Genomic DNA, 15405 nt, shown 5'->3' with positions numbered 1-15405 from the left:
ACAATATGTAGCATGGGATAAAAATGTGGTTCTCTACACAGAACCCATTATATATTAGGCAGTAAGCCCGTTATCTAGCAAACATTTTATTGCAATTGACATCAGAGGAAAGGTCAGTATTTTTTTCCATATGTAGGCTACTTTGCGAAATATATATGACCTCAAGGAATTAAAATATCGACGAAAAATAAAATTTTTATATTTTTCATACAAAAATAATAGTCCATTGCACCCGCTAAAGAATATCAGATCATCATTCAAAATTGTGGGCATCTTTTTCGACCTATACTCTTACCCGGTGCAAAATTTCGTGACTATTGATGTATAATTGCGACTTCTAGCGAGTTTATTATTACACTACAAACAAATAACGGAATATATTAGGCTGTAACTCTGTTATCTGATCATACACACCAACATAATTGACATCAATTGAAAGGTCAAGCGTTCAACTTTTAAGTATATCTAACTTGTCCGGAATGTCACTTCCAGGAATTAAGATATAAGCTGTATATTAAAAATTTTCACAATTTTCACACAAAAGTTTTGGTCCATTTAACCCTCTAAATATTATCCGATCGCCATCTCAAATTGCAAGCTTCTCCTTTGTGATATACTCTTACCTTATTTAAAATTACGCGTTGATCAGACTATTATTGAGACCTACAGAGCCGCTAGAAAATTGGATAAATATTATGTTTTTGGTCCATTTCACCCGCTAAATATTTCACGATCATCACCAATAAGAATAGGGATCTATTCTGATCTGAACCCGACCTCCATACAAAATTTCGTGACGATCGGTCCATAATTGCGGCCTGGAGCGTGTTTACAATTTATAATGGACAGACGGACGGACGGACGGGCACACATCTCAAAATCGCTTTATCTCGTCGAGATATGAAGATTGGTATACCACATTGGGGGTCTCCGACGAATATTTCGCGGTGTTACATGAATTTTTACCAAAACAAACTTATAATACCCTTTTCCACATTGTGGTATAGGGTATAATAATAGTTCCACAAACATGCCGGAAGGGACAAGGGATACTTATACCATACCAATGAGTGCACCCCGATTCACATTAGCTCAATGATATGGGACCTACATTTTATCGCCGAGTCCGAACGGCGTGTCATAAGAAGAAGTTTTACATGGCTGAAATACTCAGGAAATGTCGCCAACATTACTGAGGGGTATTCTGCCATTGTTGAAAAATGTTTGATGTTGCCTGGCTGGCGAATCGAACTTACGACGTTCAGGGTGCAAGTCGGGTGCGCATACGATTGCAACACGCTGGCATTCACTTACTACTCAAAATATTGGGTGTAATGTTCAATAGCATGCTGAAGTTGTCGTCCCATAACCCACTCCTATTTGCGACAAGATCAGAAGTAGAAACAAGGTTCTTAAATCGCTGACAGGCAGCATTGGCGGTGCTGACAAAAAAAAAACAATGTTTAACGTTTATAAAGCAATGGACCGACCTGTGGTAAGCTGTGCGGCGCAAAGTGTGGTATGCCAATGTTAGCGCTACGCAATAAAAGAATATTCAAACCTGGCATAATACCTCCCTAAAGACTGCAAAAGGGTGCTACTCTTGACACCAGTGGGCATGTTTATGATAACAACATGCTATCGATTCAGTACTTACTAAGGTGTTATCGCCACGAGCATCCCTGTCACAATCTTGTGACTTCCCCACCCAGGAAGGTCAGGAGAGATCTTCATGATTTAGAGAGAGAGGTCTAAAGTACAAACGGGAATTTCTAAATCCACGAGCAAATGCTGGGATAGTTTCCACACTGATAAGGTTGCACTGCCTTAAAGGTATAGTAAAAAGAACGCCAGCTGCCAAAGCAATCACCAGTGGTTTTACCTCAATTAAGATCCTGACGGTGCAGCTGCCTCAATCCGTATTGGACCGGAATTAACAGCACCATACCCAATATATACCGCACGATACGCTGTATCTCTTTAACTGCCCGGATAAACGATTACTGCGATTTTCATACGCACAGTTTGCATAGTTTCATTACTCGTCACTTGGATCCATCTTATAAAAGTCTTTTGAAGCACCGCATTCTATTTTTTTAAATTTCTTGCACTCCCATTTTTGGCGCCAAGCGTTCATGCAATATCAAATGTTAGTTGGTGAAATAAATTCCCAATGATGCCTCTATCTCACGGTTCATAACATGGAGATCTTGCATTATCCGTTCACGCACAGCTTAATTTTGTCTGGCACAAAGACCGTTTTTGGACGACCCTCACGAACTTCGGTTTTTTGGGCGACTGTCGGCCACGATCAATTCATTAAACCAGTGTTTCATAGTGCTATAGGATGGCCCTTCATCGAAAGATTTAATTTGATCGATCCATTCTTTGCGTGATTATCCACGACGAAAGTTGTGGATATCTATCGTTCACGAGTAAATTCACTTTTTTTGCAAAGTAATTTTTTCAAGTCACTATAAACAACACAACACATGGTCGTATGTGAAACTGTTCTGAGTACGTTTAGGCTTACAACTGTAAAAATTTCCACAAAAAAATGTTAAATGACGCCTGGCGACACTGCGTGTTGCCTAGGCCAGAAGGTTTTTTAGTGACCCTCGTACAAACAAACATATTTGCGTTGCTACAAAAACAACTTGAGCATGATAAATAGACGAATTTAGTAATCGATTTGGCCGAAACTTTGTATGTCGTAAAATATCTTCCAAATATAAAAGAAGAAGGTCTATATTGGACAACACATTCGGGTACCTCCCCACAAAAGGTCAAAATTGTCGCCAGTGCGTTCGAGGATTGTTGTGAAATTTTCATCTAATGTGTTCCGTGCGATATTGATTACAACGATATGATTTTCTCAATTGGCAAGGCCATGGTTTCTGACATAATGATGCAAAAAATTTAAAAAGTTATACGATGACCCACTTAAATGACCGGTGGGCACCATAACAAAGGAATAAGTGACTGACATTGTTCCAAACTTTGCACACCGCAGTATTTCTCTCAAATTTGAAACATATTCAAATATGGACTATATTGGACAGATGTTTCTGGTACCTCCCTCACAAAAGTTCCAGATTTTCCCTTATGTGTTGCCTTACTGATGTTCGAAGAGTTTTTTTAAAGTATTTGTTGTGATTCAATTTACGAGGATATTGTATTGTATTGTTGGAAAATTACCCAAAAGTTTTAAAAACTCCTATGGTGACGAACTTAAGTGAATGATTGAACAAACACTATTGAAAGAAATTTTCTCCCAAATCCAGTTCGAAGATGTACTACGTAGGTCTATTCCCCCTCTCCAAAACTTCAACACGTTTGACCTGTAAGTTAACCGTCATTTCTCGAATCGTGTTTAATAGCGGAAAACCCCGCCCATGTGGTACATTTGTTATACCTATGGCCAAAATGCCCTCTATTTGTAATAAATCAACAACCGGTTTTTCAATTATCATTGATCAATTAAATTTTACAATTCGTTCAATTTAAAAACATTAAAATATTAATTTTTCCTTGTTTTTTTTTTAATGAAAACAAAGTTTTGATTATCCCTGAATCATCCACATTCATCATGTATCTTTAATTGTCCATGATACAAATGTTTCCGAATAACTTATTCATTCCTACCTTTTTTCCTGTTACGTAAATATTTCCGTTGCACCTGATTACATGTTTTCTTCTCTCTGCTTAAAGATAAATGCTTATTTTTCTGAGAAGTGTTTTACATACTTGATGCAAACATTTACACGTATAATCTTTATACAAATTCCAATGAATTTGACATTTAGTAATCACATTGAAATTGGCAACACACTGGCCTTTCAATAATGATGCCCACTATCCAAGCCATACCAACTCGTCGTCCATCATATTTGTGGATAATTAAATGCGGATTTTAATTGTTATCCGATACACATGCCGAAAAAATTGTTTTCCGAAAATATTTTCTGTACATTGGTGGTGGTGTTGGTGGGCAAAACAATAACAAGAATATTCATTCCAATTAAGAATGCAAAAACTTTGCGAATCATATCCACCCCGGACTTCCATAATCCAATACAATTAACATATATTTATTTAGACATTGTTTTCGTTTCGATGTGGAAAGGAAAATAAACAAATTCATATTTTATGCACACAATGGACGAACACCTGTCCCCCGTCCACCGGCTAACCATTAGTGGCGCGCCATCATCCATGGACGTCAATTTGAAAATATTTGCTTTGTAAGCAATTAGAGTAGCGAAAAAAGCAATTCTTCTCATCACATCACACTTTCGAATCTTTTTGAGCTACTACCTGACCAGGTAACGATGCAAAAACCAAAAAACTAGAAAATCAAACAAAAACCGCGAGCTGATAGATTTATTGGCATTTAAATAGATTTACTGGAAGTGTTGATTTTTTTCTTCTCGCATTTTTGGTTGGCGTCGTTAAGCGAATATGTTTGATTTCTTTATCCTGTAATTTGTTTTGATGGAGCTGATGGAGAAGAATAACAACAACCAGTTCTATGAAAACAAACATTTAAAAATCCAAATACACCATAGCATAAGACGAAAACCAACAAAAATGGTAATTTATTAAAGAGCGATGTTCCCCTTAATTGTTCGTTTTTGAGGTCAATAGTTCAGTTGATTGAACAAAATTTTTAATTTTGATATGTGCTTTAGAATCCAAATATCATTGAAAATTGTATGAAGTTTATAAATATTGCGGGCTACATCATTACACTACAAAATGAAACATTTTATTGATGGCGATGGCACAAATATTTGATTTTATTTTGGAAAAAACATTTTTCATTTCCATAGGTCAGTCAATTGATAATGGAATTTTCAGTATTGGATAGAATGTTTATTTTGACATGTCATCATGGGATATGGCTTAATGAAATTTTCATGACATTTTCAATTAACGTTATAAATGGAGCGGGAAAAGAGGGAGAAGCTTCGATATTGAAAACTATAAAGATGGATCTAAAATTATAAACGACAAATTGTGTTTAATGTAGTGACTTTAGAAAAGCCATAGGAAAAGAAGAAAACATTATTAAGTTTTGATTAGTTTCTTTATTTCTGTTTGCAATATCATCAGCACATTTCTAAGGCGTAGAATAAACCCATCAAGGAATTCTTGGGGGATTTGGATTTTATTTGTACAAAAAGTGCTATCCCTTAAAAGAATGGAATAAGCGACTGCGGAAGAGATAATATGGTTTTCTTAAAACGGCATGAGGATTACTTTTAATTGTAATCAGTAAAGAAGAATCCAGGTGAACAACCTCAGGGTATGAAACAATAACAAAAAGGCTAATGACAGATACCAAATTTTTTAAATAAATAGCATTTTCTTAGGCAAGAAAAACAGTCCACACCAAAAAATAGTTATTTTTTATTCCAAGCTTTTTGAAACATTTGGACTAAAATTATTGTATTGGAAAAGACACCAAAATTTTCGTATGAAGAAGTGACCATAAAAATTGGGACATTTAGACCAATGTAAGTCCCCCCTATCGATAGTTATGATGCCAATCAGATATTTTATATATGTTTTTTTTGAGTGTTTGAACCATTATGCGTTTTGCCAGGCGCCTTTTGATTTTTTTGTAGGTTTGACAGTTTTTACTGGAAAGTTTGTCATACTACCATGTATTGTGTTGTTTACAGTAAAATGAAAAAACACTTTGGAAAAAATTAAATTTTCTTGTGAACATTTTCGTCCAATCATTTTTCACAATTTTCGACGTGGATAATCACGGCAAGGTGCATCAATCAAATCCATGAAATTAACAAGAAAGTCGTGACGGTCGCACAAAATCTGCAGATGCAACAACGCCATGTTATATACCGTGAGATAGAGGCATCCTTGGGCATTTCTTTCACCAACTAATATTTGATATTGCATGATCACATGACCGCAACAAAGAATTTTCTCGTTTGGTCCGTCAAATGTGGTGCTCAAAAAAGGCTTTGGTGGATTGGTACAAAGAAATTGAGAATAAATACGATCGGGGTGCTTCAAACGACATTTATAAGATCGTCTCAGACGACGAATCTTGGATATATCCTTAGGACCGCGAAATAAATTAGGAATCGCCCGTTTCGGTCTTCAGAAACGAGCCATAGCCAACGAAAGGTGTTCATGTAAGAAGCACTTCGAAGCAAATGGAGCTGGACTTTACGGCTGAGAAATGTAGGACGATTAATTCTGGGTGGAATACTACAATTTGTTTGCCTGAAGTCTCCTGAGAAATTCGAAAAACGAACAAGTAAAAAAGCGTTAAGTTCAGTTTTCATACCCTCCACCATAAAATATTCTGAACTAAAATGGAATAATTAGTTTTCATTCCTGTCCCCAACTTTAAGTGGGTACGTTAAAATGTCAGATAGTGTACATAAAATGCTTCATTCGGGAGGCCCTTTTTTATGGTGCCTATATCTAACTATGTATGTTGACATTTTTGGTGGGCGAGAAATTAGGAGGTACCGTTATATAATAAAACAGGGGCATATATTGACAGTTTTTGATGGGAGCCTTTAATGTCAAATAACTCCTAATTCGGTTAAAAATTTTAGCTAGAATCCTCAAAATACCTAAAATCGGTACATAACTTGGGAACTTCAAATGTCATTAACAGCTAGTTCGGAGGTATGTGGGCTATACGAAAATATGAACTTAAATGAAAAAATTTTGTTGCAGAATTTTTGTTGGCTTTTAAATTTCAAATTACAGAAAGTTCGTCCAAAAAATAAAGCTAAGGTACGGAAAATCGGGAGGTTTGTTTTGGGGTTATACCAAAACATGGACCTACGTGGTTAAACATTTTAAGTAAAATCCTCAAAGTACCGAAAATCGGGAAGTATCGTTATATTGGGGCTATGTTGAAAATTGTTGATGCAGATGTGTGGTGACCACTACAACCTTCAAATGTCAAATTACAGTTAGTTCGGTTAAAAATTGTAGCTAAAATTGCCAATAACGGAAAATTTGGAGGTACCGTTATATGGGAGCTATATCCGAACATGGATCTATGTTGACAATTTTTTTATGGAGAGGTGTTGTGACCACTAAGAACTTCAAATGTCAAATTACTGCCAGTTCGGTTTAATATTGTAGCTAAAATGATCAAATTACTGAAAATCGGGAGGTACTTTTATATGGGAGGTTTATCAATACATCGACCTTTCTTGACAATTTTTGGTGGAGAGGTGTGGTGACCACTAAAAATTTCAAATGTCAAATTTTCAAATTACAGATAATTCGTTTAAAACTTGTAGGTAAAAATGCTCAAAATACCGAAAATCCGTTATATGGGGATACCGAAATCCGTTATACCGAGGTACCGTTATATGGGGCTATACCAAAACATGGACCTACGTTCATAATTATTTCGAATATAAGTTTTTTGGTCACTTAGAACCCTAAATATCAAATTATAGCTAATTCGGTCTAGAAATGTGAATTTAAACGTCAAAATACCTGAAATCGGGCGGTAACGTTATATGGGGGCTATTCAAAAATACGGACCTATGTCCACTAGTTATATAAGTTTATTGACATTTAAGAACTCTAAATGTCAATTTATAGCTAAATCGGTCTGAAAATTTAACTAAAAACGTCAAAATGCCATAAATCGGGGGTACCGTTATATGGGGAATATACCAAAACGTGGACCGATATAGCCCATCATCGAACTTGACCTGCCTGCAAACAAAAGACGCATTTTCCCAATATTTAGACAATTTTGGTGGAGAGGTGTGGTGACCACTAAGAACTTCAAATGTCAAATGTTCAAATTACAGCTAATTCGGTTAAAACTTGTAGGTAAAAATCTCAAAATACCGAAAATCAGGAGGTACCGTTTATGGGGCTATACCAAAACATGTACCTATGTTCATAATTTTTTCGAATATAAGTTTTTTGGTCACTAAGAACCCTAAATATCAAATTATAGCTAATTAGGTCTAGAAATGCAACTTAAATCGTCAAAATACCTGAAATCGGGCGGTAACGTTATATGAGGGCTATTCGAAAACATTGATCTACGTCCACTAGTTTTGTTATATAAGTTTATTGACACTTAAGAACCCTAAATGCCAATTTATAGCTAAATCGGTCTGAAAATGTAGCTAAAAACGTCAAAATACCGTAAATCGGGGGGTACCGTTATATGGGGGCTATACCAAAACGTGGACCTATGTCCACAACTTTTGTTATATAAGTTTATTGTCACTTAAGAACCCTAACTGTCAAATTATAGCTAAATCGGTCGGAAAATGTTGCTAAAAACGGCAAAATGCCGTAAATCGCGGGGTACCGTTATATGGGGGCTATACCAAAACGTGGACCGATATAGCCCATCATCGAACTTGACCTGCCTGCAAACAAAAGACGCATTTTCTCAAAATTTCAGCGTTCTATCTCCATTTTTGTGGATGCTAGAGTGATTACCACAGACGGACGGACGGACGTGCACAGATCGACTCAGAATTTTACCCTGATCAAGAATATATATACTTTATAGGGTCGCAAATGAGTATTTCAATGCGTTAACGGAAAAACAAACTTAATATACCCCCCATACTATGGTGGAGGGTATAACAAGAGAAAGCGAATCATTCTGCATCATGACAATGCGAGCTCTCACACATCGATTCAAACCAGCACCTGTTTGACAGGACACAATGTGGAATCGATGGGTCATCCGCCCTGACTTCTAACCCAATGAGTTCATTTGATTCCCGTACATCAGGAAAAAATGGCGTCAAGTGGGGTCACGAAAAACTATGTTTTGGAGGTGTCTAATTCGGTATGTAAAAAGCGATTCAACAATTGGATTGAAATGTTTTTGTTTTTTAGTGGTCCAAAGTGTCAAGAATAGAATTCCGTTACTATTTTATTCAAATGTATGACTTGAAAAATTAACTTTTTGCTCAGATACCTGTCGTTGGGCAAACAACCACAAACTTCATACTTGGATACCAGAGACCTCAACCAAGGAACACATGCATGGCATGACCAGTTATTTCGTACTGCAACCGAAGAAAACAAACGCGCGACCGAGGTATGAAAAGGGGCGAGGAGAAACATATTTTACGCAGGAAAAATTGAGAAATGGAAAGGCTGGAGTGTGAAAACATCGAGATGTACATAAGCCAGAATGAAGTTCGAAAATTCTACCGAAGATCAAACATCACACTGATGGCTTTGGTAAGGAACCAGCAAGGTAATTTGGTAACTGATTCTGATAGTGCACTCAAAAAGAAAAAAGTATCAGTGGGCTTTGCCGACTGAGGTATACCCTCAGCCTATGTGAATTGAAACACTCATCTACGGACAGATCGAATGTATTTAGCGTCTTTTTAGAATTTTGTGGCCCTTCTTGGACATTTGAACTTGCCGACAAAAATTTGGATTAGGATTAAAACTCAAAAGTGTTGCGGAGGAGGTACTTAAAGCCATGGACCGACATAGGCTATTGTGGATGTGGATTTTATTTGGTGAGTCATATGCTGTAAACAGGACCACAACGAACGATTCCAAAGGATCTTCGAACAGACCCTCCTAAACTGCACCTAGACACAAATGTTGAACTTTTGTGCAGGAGAGGATCGATATGGGCCATTTTAGAAGTTAAACTAATTTGGACAAAATATTAGAAGATCCAACGTTTGGACCAAATTGGTTGCCCCATTCAAAAGATATTGCGCATACCATTTTAGTGGCATTTTTTTAATATTAGAGGGAAGTACCGGAAGTTGTGGACCTGTATTACACATCTTCGAACTGAAACTATGTTTGGACAAAATATGACGAAGGCCAAATTTTGGACCAAATCAGTCCGAGAGTTATCGTGCTCCCCAATCACTACATATGGTGCCATAGGGTTTTTTTACACCTTTCGGGCTGTTTTTCAAGAAGTATGGACTTGCCCCCGAAAAAAACTTTTACCGTCGTCATTGAGCTGCTCCAACAGAAATCAAAGTGATTCGAGGACATGTCTTAAAGTGAACTTATCCGAAATTTTGTGTGGGAGGTACCAGGGTTTCGGAGTCGGAGCCGGAGTCGGAGTCTACGAGTCGGAGTCGAGCAATTTTGCTGGAGTCGGAGTCGGAGTCGGAAAAAATAACTCGATTCCGACTCCGGGCAAATTCGTTTCCTATATTTATTTATTTTATTCTTATATCAAAAATATATGAAGAAAAAATTTTGTTGGCTCATTTGGCAGAAAATATATTATATTCAGTTGTATGATGAGACAGAGGATATTTACTATCATTTGACCTTCACCATATTTAATTTATATGACGATTTTGCCATGCCAATATGCCTGTTGAATGGAATACAGAGTTTTACGGAATTTTTTTTTACAGCCAGTTTAGTTTTGGAAATATTATTTCCTTTGTTTTGCTCCAAAACAAATTTGAAAAACACACTGAAATTTGGTAGTGTTTCCTACGCATTCATTTTCTTATCGACGTACATACACAGACCCTTAACGGCAAAGAATTCTTATCTGTTAGTTACACATATTGTTTCTTATATATGTCAATTTTGTTTATAGCTGACAATGTTCAAGAGCTTAAAGGTGCCAGTAGAACTTGACTTCAGTTTTATTTAGTTCTCATTTCAATGGGATAAGTTCAGGAATTATATGCAAGTTTTATAGTTTCGCATAATATTAGAACGAATGTTCTTTGAAAGAATATCTTGGAAAAAGGCAACATATAGGAAAAAATTGGAAACTTGTACATATTTTATTCATTTTAAGAGGTATTGAAAATTACCCCCGGAGTCGACTCCGGAGTCTGGAGTCGTGAAAGAAGCCGACTACAGAGTCGGAGTCGGAGTAGAACTAAAAATTGCTCGACTCCGAAACCCTTGGAGGTACCTGAAGGAGTGGACAAATATAGCTCATATTCGATCCTGATCTATATCTGGTAGATATATTAGGATGTGTAAAGTATGGACCAAACCGATCACTCCCTTCAACCGTACATTTTTGAACTTTTGTGGAGGAGGCACCTGAAGGAGTGGACCGATATGTCTTTTCTTCAAACTTAAACTAGGTCTGGAAAAGATATTACTAATGCCAAATTTTGGACCAAATCGGCAGATCCGTCCGAGAGTTATCTTGCGATTCAACCACACACACGGTGTCCTAGGGGGTTTTTGCAACTTTCACGCAATTTTCTCAGGAAGTATGGACTTGCCCCTGTTGAAACTTTTACCGTCGTGTGGGGGGCAGTGAATACAAGTTGAATCAACAAAAATCAAAGCGATTGGAGAGCAGGTCCTAATCTCAACCTTTCCGAAATTTTGTGTGGAAAGAACCCGAAGAAATTGACCGATTGAGTCCACATTAGAACCTCATCTATCTACAGACCAAATTGATTGCTCGCTTCAAGAATTATCGTGCGCACAAATTTTCCGAACATTTTCGAACTTTTGTGGGGAAGGTACCGGATGGCGTGGATCGATATAACTCATCTTCGAACTTTAACTAAGTTTGGACAAAATATTGCGAAAGGCAGATCTTGGACAGAATCGGTTGATCCGTTCGAGGGTTATCGTACGCTCCAGCCATACAGACAGACGGACGTACATGGCTAAATCAACTCCAAATTGTCTGAAACGGATTTCGTTAAAAACATATTTGGGGTCTAAAACCAAAATTGCCTGAAAAGGCGTTCCAATGCTTTTGCGATTTATTAGAGAGTTCCTGATTACTGCATTGACTAAAATTTTTGTCTTTGTGTTGGATCGAAAATCTCAATGGTTTGGCTGTTAGATGCGAAGATGTCAAAAAACGTAGATAAAAAACTTAAAGTCAAAATCGGGAGGCTCGATTTTCATCGTAGACATATGGTCCAGTAGCCTTTTTTGCTCAGTTCAATCCCAGGAATCAGAAACGCGAAGGGCCTAGTAAGGTTTTTTCCTTCCACACAAATCGCCCGGCCTAGTATAGGGTGTTTTTTTAAGCCCGACAGAACTTGAAATTGTAAAAAATAACACAAAAAATTAAACTGTAATCAAAATTTTTTTTATTCGAAAGTTCAATACGTGACATTAACATTTGAAAATGATTTCGGGCATATGGGCACCGCGGCTGTTCTTGACGAAGTGCATTCTGGACGTCCAATTTTTGGCCACTTTTTCGAGCACTGCTGGCCGTATGTCACGAATAACACAAACAATGCTGGCCTCCAAGGCATCAATTGTTGCTGGTTTATCAGCCTAAACCAGTGACTTCACGTAGCCCCACAGGAAATAATCGAGAGGTGTCAAATCGCACGACCTTGGAGGCCAATTGACAGGTTCACTTCTCGAAATCAACTTATCGCCAAATTTTGATTTCAATAAGTCGATGGTTGCGTTCGCCGTATGGCGAAACCACATCTCCTCCGGATCAATGTCATCCATATTTTCAAACAAAAAATCATTGATCATGGTGCGGTAACGATCTCCATTGACCGTAACGCGAGCTCCGGCCTCATTTTTTAAGAAATAAGGTCCAGCGTGAAAACCGCACCATACGGTGCATTTTTCTGGATGTAATGGAGTCTGTAGGGTCTCTTGTGGATTGGTCTCACTCCATATGCGGCAATTTTGCTTATTAACAAACCCGTTAAGCCAAAAATGCGCCTCATCGCTGAACACAATTTTGCGATAAAACAACGGGTCATTTGCCATATAAGTTGCGCGAATCGACGACTGATTTTCAAAGTAAATTTGGATAATTTCGTAGCGTTGTTCAAGCGTGAGTCTACTCATGATGATTTGTCAGAGTATACTGAAACAAATAAAAAAAAAGTTTCATCAAAATTTAATTTTTTGTGTTACTTTTTACAATTTAAAGTTCTATCTAGCTTAAAAAAACACCCGATATATACCCTTGCTGGCATAAATGCTGAGGGTATAAAGATACGACTTATGTCTTCTAATTATAGGGGTATGTATATGTCAGCTCCCTCTTGCTTATAGGATTATTTCAGGGATATTGTGAGAACGACTAAAGGCTATGCTCAACGAAATAATTGGTTCATACCAATGCGGCTTTAGACCTGGCAAATCCACCATTGACCAGATATTAATCCTTCGGCAAATCCTGGAAAAGACCCAAGGCCCAAGAGATGCAAATGCAAGCCGTGTCTAAATTTGGTATCCCCGCAAAGCTCATTCGGCTTCGTAAGATGACCTTTACTGATACCCGGTCCTCAGTTAAAATATGAGAGATTCTTCTCCAGTGCGTGCTGTGCTTGAAAAGAAGATCAACGAGCCGAAGTGCGTTGACGGCGAGCTGTATCGGCTACACAACGACATCAGCATAATTAAACGTATCGAGATACAACGATTGCATTGGCTAGGACATGTCCAGAGAACGAACGATGAAGAACACGCTAAAAATGCGTACAAATTCGGGCTGCGGTACAAGCACAAGTGGAAGGCCAAAGCTTCGATGGACTAAACATGTGGAGGTCGATATCGGAAAACACGGTATTCCAAATTGTAGAAGTAAAGCAACAAAAATAGAGGAATGGAGATTTTTTCTTAGTTCGTCTTATAGGACAATTTTTCTATAGAAGGCCAACTAAGTAAGTATTTAATGTCTGATCTGGGACATTCAGTGAGCAAGGGGGCGCGAATCCGAAAGTTTGGTTACGGTATCACGGTGCTATCACTTCTCGCCTTTAAAAGTTCCTGTTCATATTCTGCGATCTAACCCAATAATAAAAAAATGCTTACATATTTTCATTTATAAAATAAAATAATGTTCCCTTTCGAAAAATGCTATTTATATCACGATATGGGTTCTGCCTGATTGTGTGCAATGTTTTATCTGAATTGTTTGGTTGTGGAATTTCTGTATCAAATGTATTCATGCGTAAAGTGATTGTGATGGAAATTCGTTTGTTATGAAAGTGTATTTCTGAGTTATTGAAATTCCATGCTCAACTATGCTATAGGTGGTGTTACCTAGACACAATCAATTTGATGAGTATTATTTTATATTGAACGGAAGCAGAAGAAGAAGTAATAACATTGTATTGTAAATTCGTCATCAATACAAAATCAAATTTAATAGTCAAATATATTCAAAATGTTACGATATATAAATAGATAAGTTGTTTATGTGAAAATGATTTGCTTTAACGAGTTGTCATGACACATTATGTTGATGAGATTTTGTGGCCTAGATTGTCTCATCTCTTTAAAAATGAGGCTCTATAATAAATGAATGTGGTAGTAATGTGTTGAATTTGTTTATTTGCATACACCCCCAAACTCCGCATGCATGTGTGCTTGGCCCAAAAACCTGAAAAAGAGAAAAAAATGATTTCCCAAAGCCTGTATTAATGTGCTAATCAGTTTGTTGCTTTATTACTACAGCTGCTGATGGTGATGCTTTTAGGGAAAATACACATTTACCTTGTATTTACTTCCACCAGGCAGAGTATAGCAGGAAAAAATATCCGTTCACTATATATCAGCCTACAACCACCCACTCGTGTAATGAACTTCATTGTTTTTTTGGTAATCTGCCAAAACAAGTTTGCCATAGTAAGTGAAATACACTTTCATCAGACTTTTTTTACTGCATAAGTTTTAATTAAAATTAACATTAAAGCAAACATAAACATTTCATATAATAAGTAACGAAAGTGAAACAGGGAATTTCGCTATTGAAATAATATTAATCAAAGATAAACGTTAAACGAAATAAAGTAATGAAGCAACACTGTGCTCTTGAAGTAACTTTAAATGGAAGGTGCTTACACCTGGAATGTTTTTGCGGATTCTGAAACTACAATCTTCATAGATGAGAAAAATCAAAAACAAAAAAACGCCGTATCGCTTTTAAAATAAATCGCGATTCAAGTTGGCATTTTTAAGAGTTTTTTTAGGTTTTCGCGATTTTGCTTGGAAACCTATCGAAATAGGACAAAAAAAATTTTGAAGCTTACATCTGAGAAGTTTTTGCGGAGTTTGCAACTGCCATGTTCATAGGTGAGAAAAATCTAAAAACAAGAAAAAATCTCTGGAGTGATTTTTACATAAATCGCGCTCAAAGTTCACATTTTTAGGTTTTTTTTAGGTTTTCACGATTTTGCTTGGAAACCGCGAATCATATCGAAATTGGATTAAACAAAATGTTGCAGCAGTGAAAATTCTGTACAAGATTGACCTGCATAATATTTTCGTAGGTTTTACCGTTTTTGGGCCCGCGGGCCCCCTCTGGCATCGTCGGTGATTTGCTTATAATGCGAACTAAGAAAGGATCTCCATCTCTGTTCGTTGCTTGGCTTTTCACTTTTTCCACTTGTTTGCTACATCGAAGCCTTGGCCTGCCAGTTCTGCGTGTACCGCCATATGGCCCGCATT

Source organism: Musca autumnalis, unplaced genomic scaffold (assembly GCF_047663935.1).
Source record: "Musca autumnalis isolate F117 unplaced genomic scaffold, ASM4766393v1 scaffold_4, whole genome shotgun sequence".
Classification (NCBI taxonomy): Eukaryota; Metazoa; Arthropoda; class Insecta; order Diptera; family Muscidae; genus Musca; species Musca autumnalis.
The sequence above is the reverse complement of the archived record's forward strand: the minus strand, read 5'-3'. Positions refer to the sequence as shown.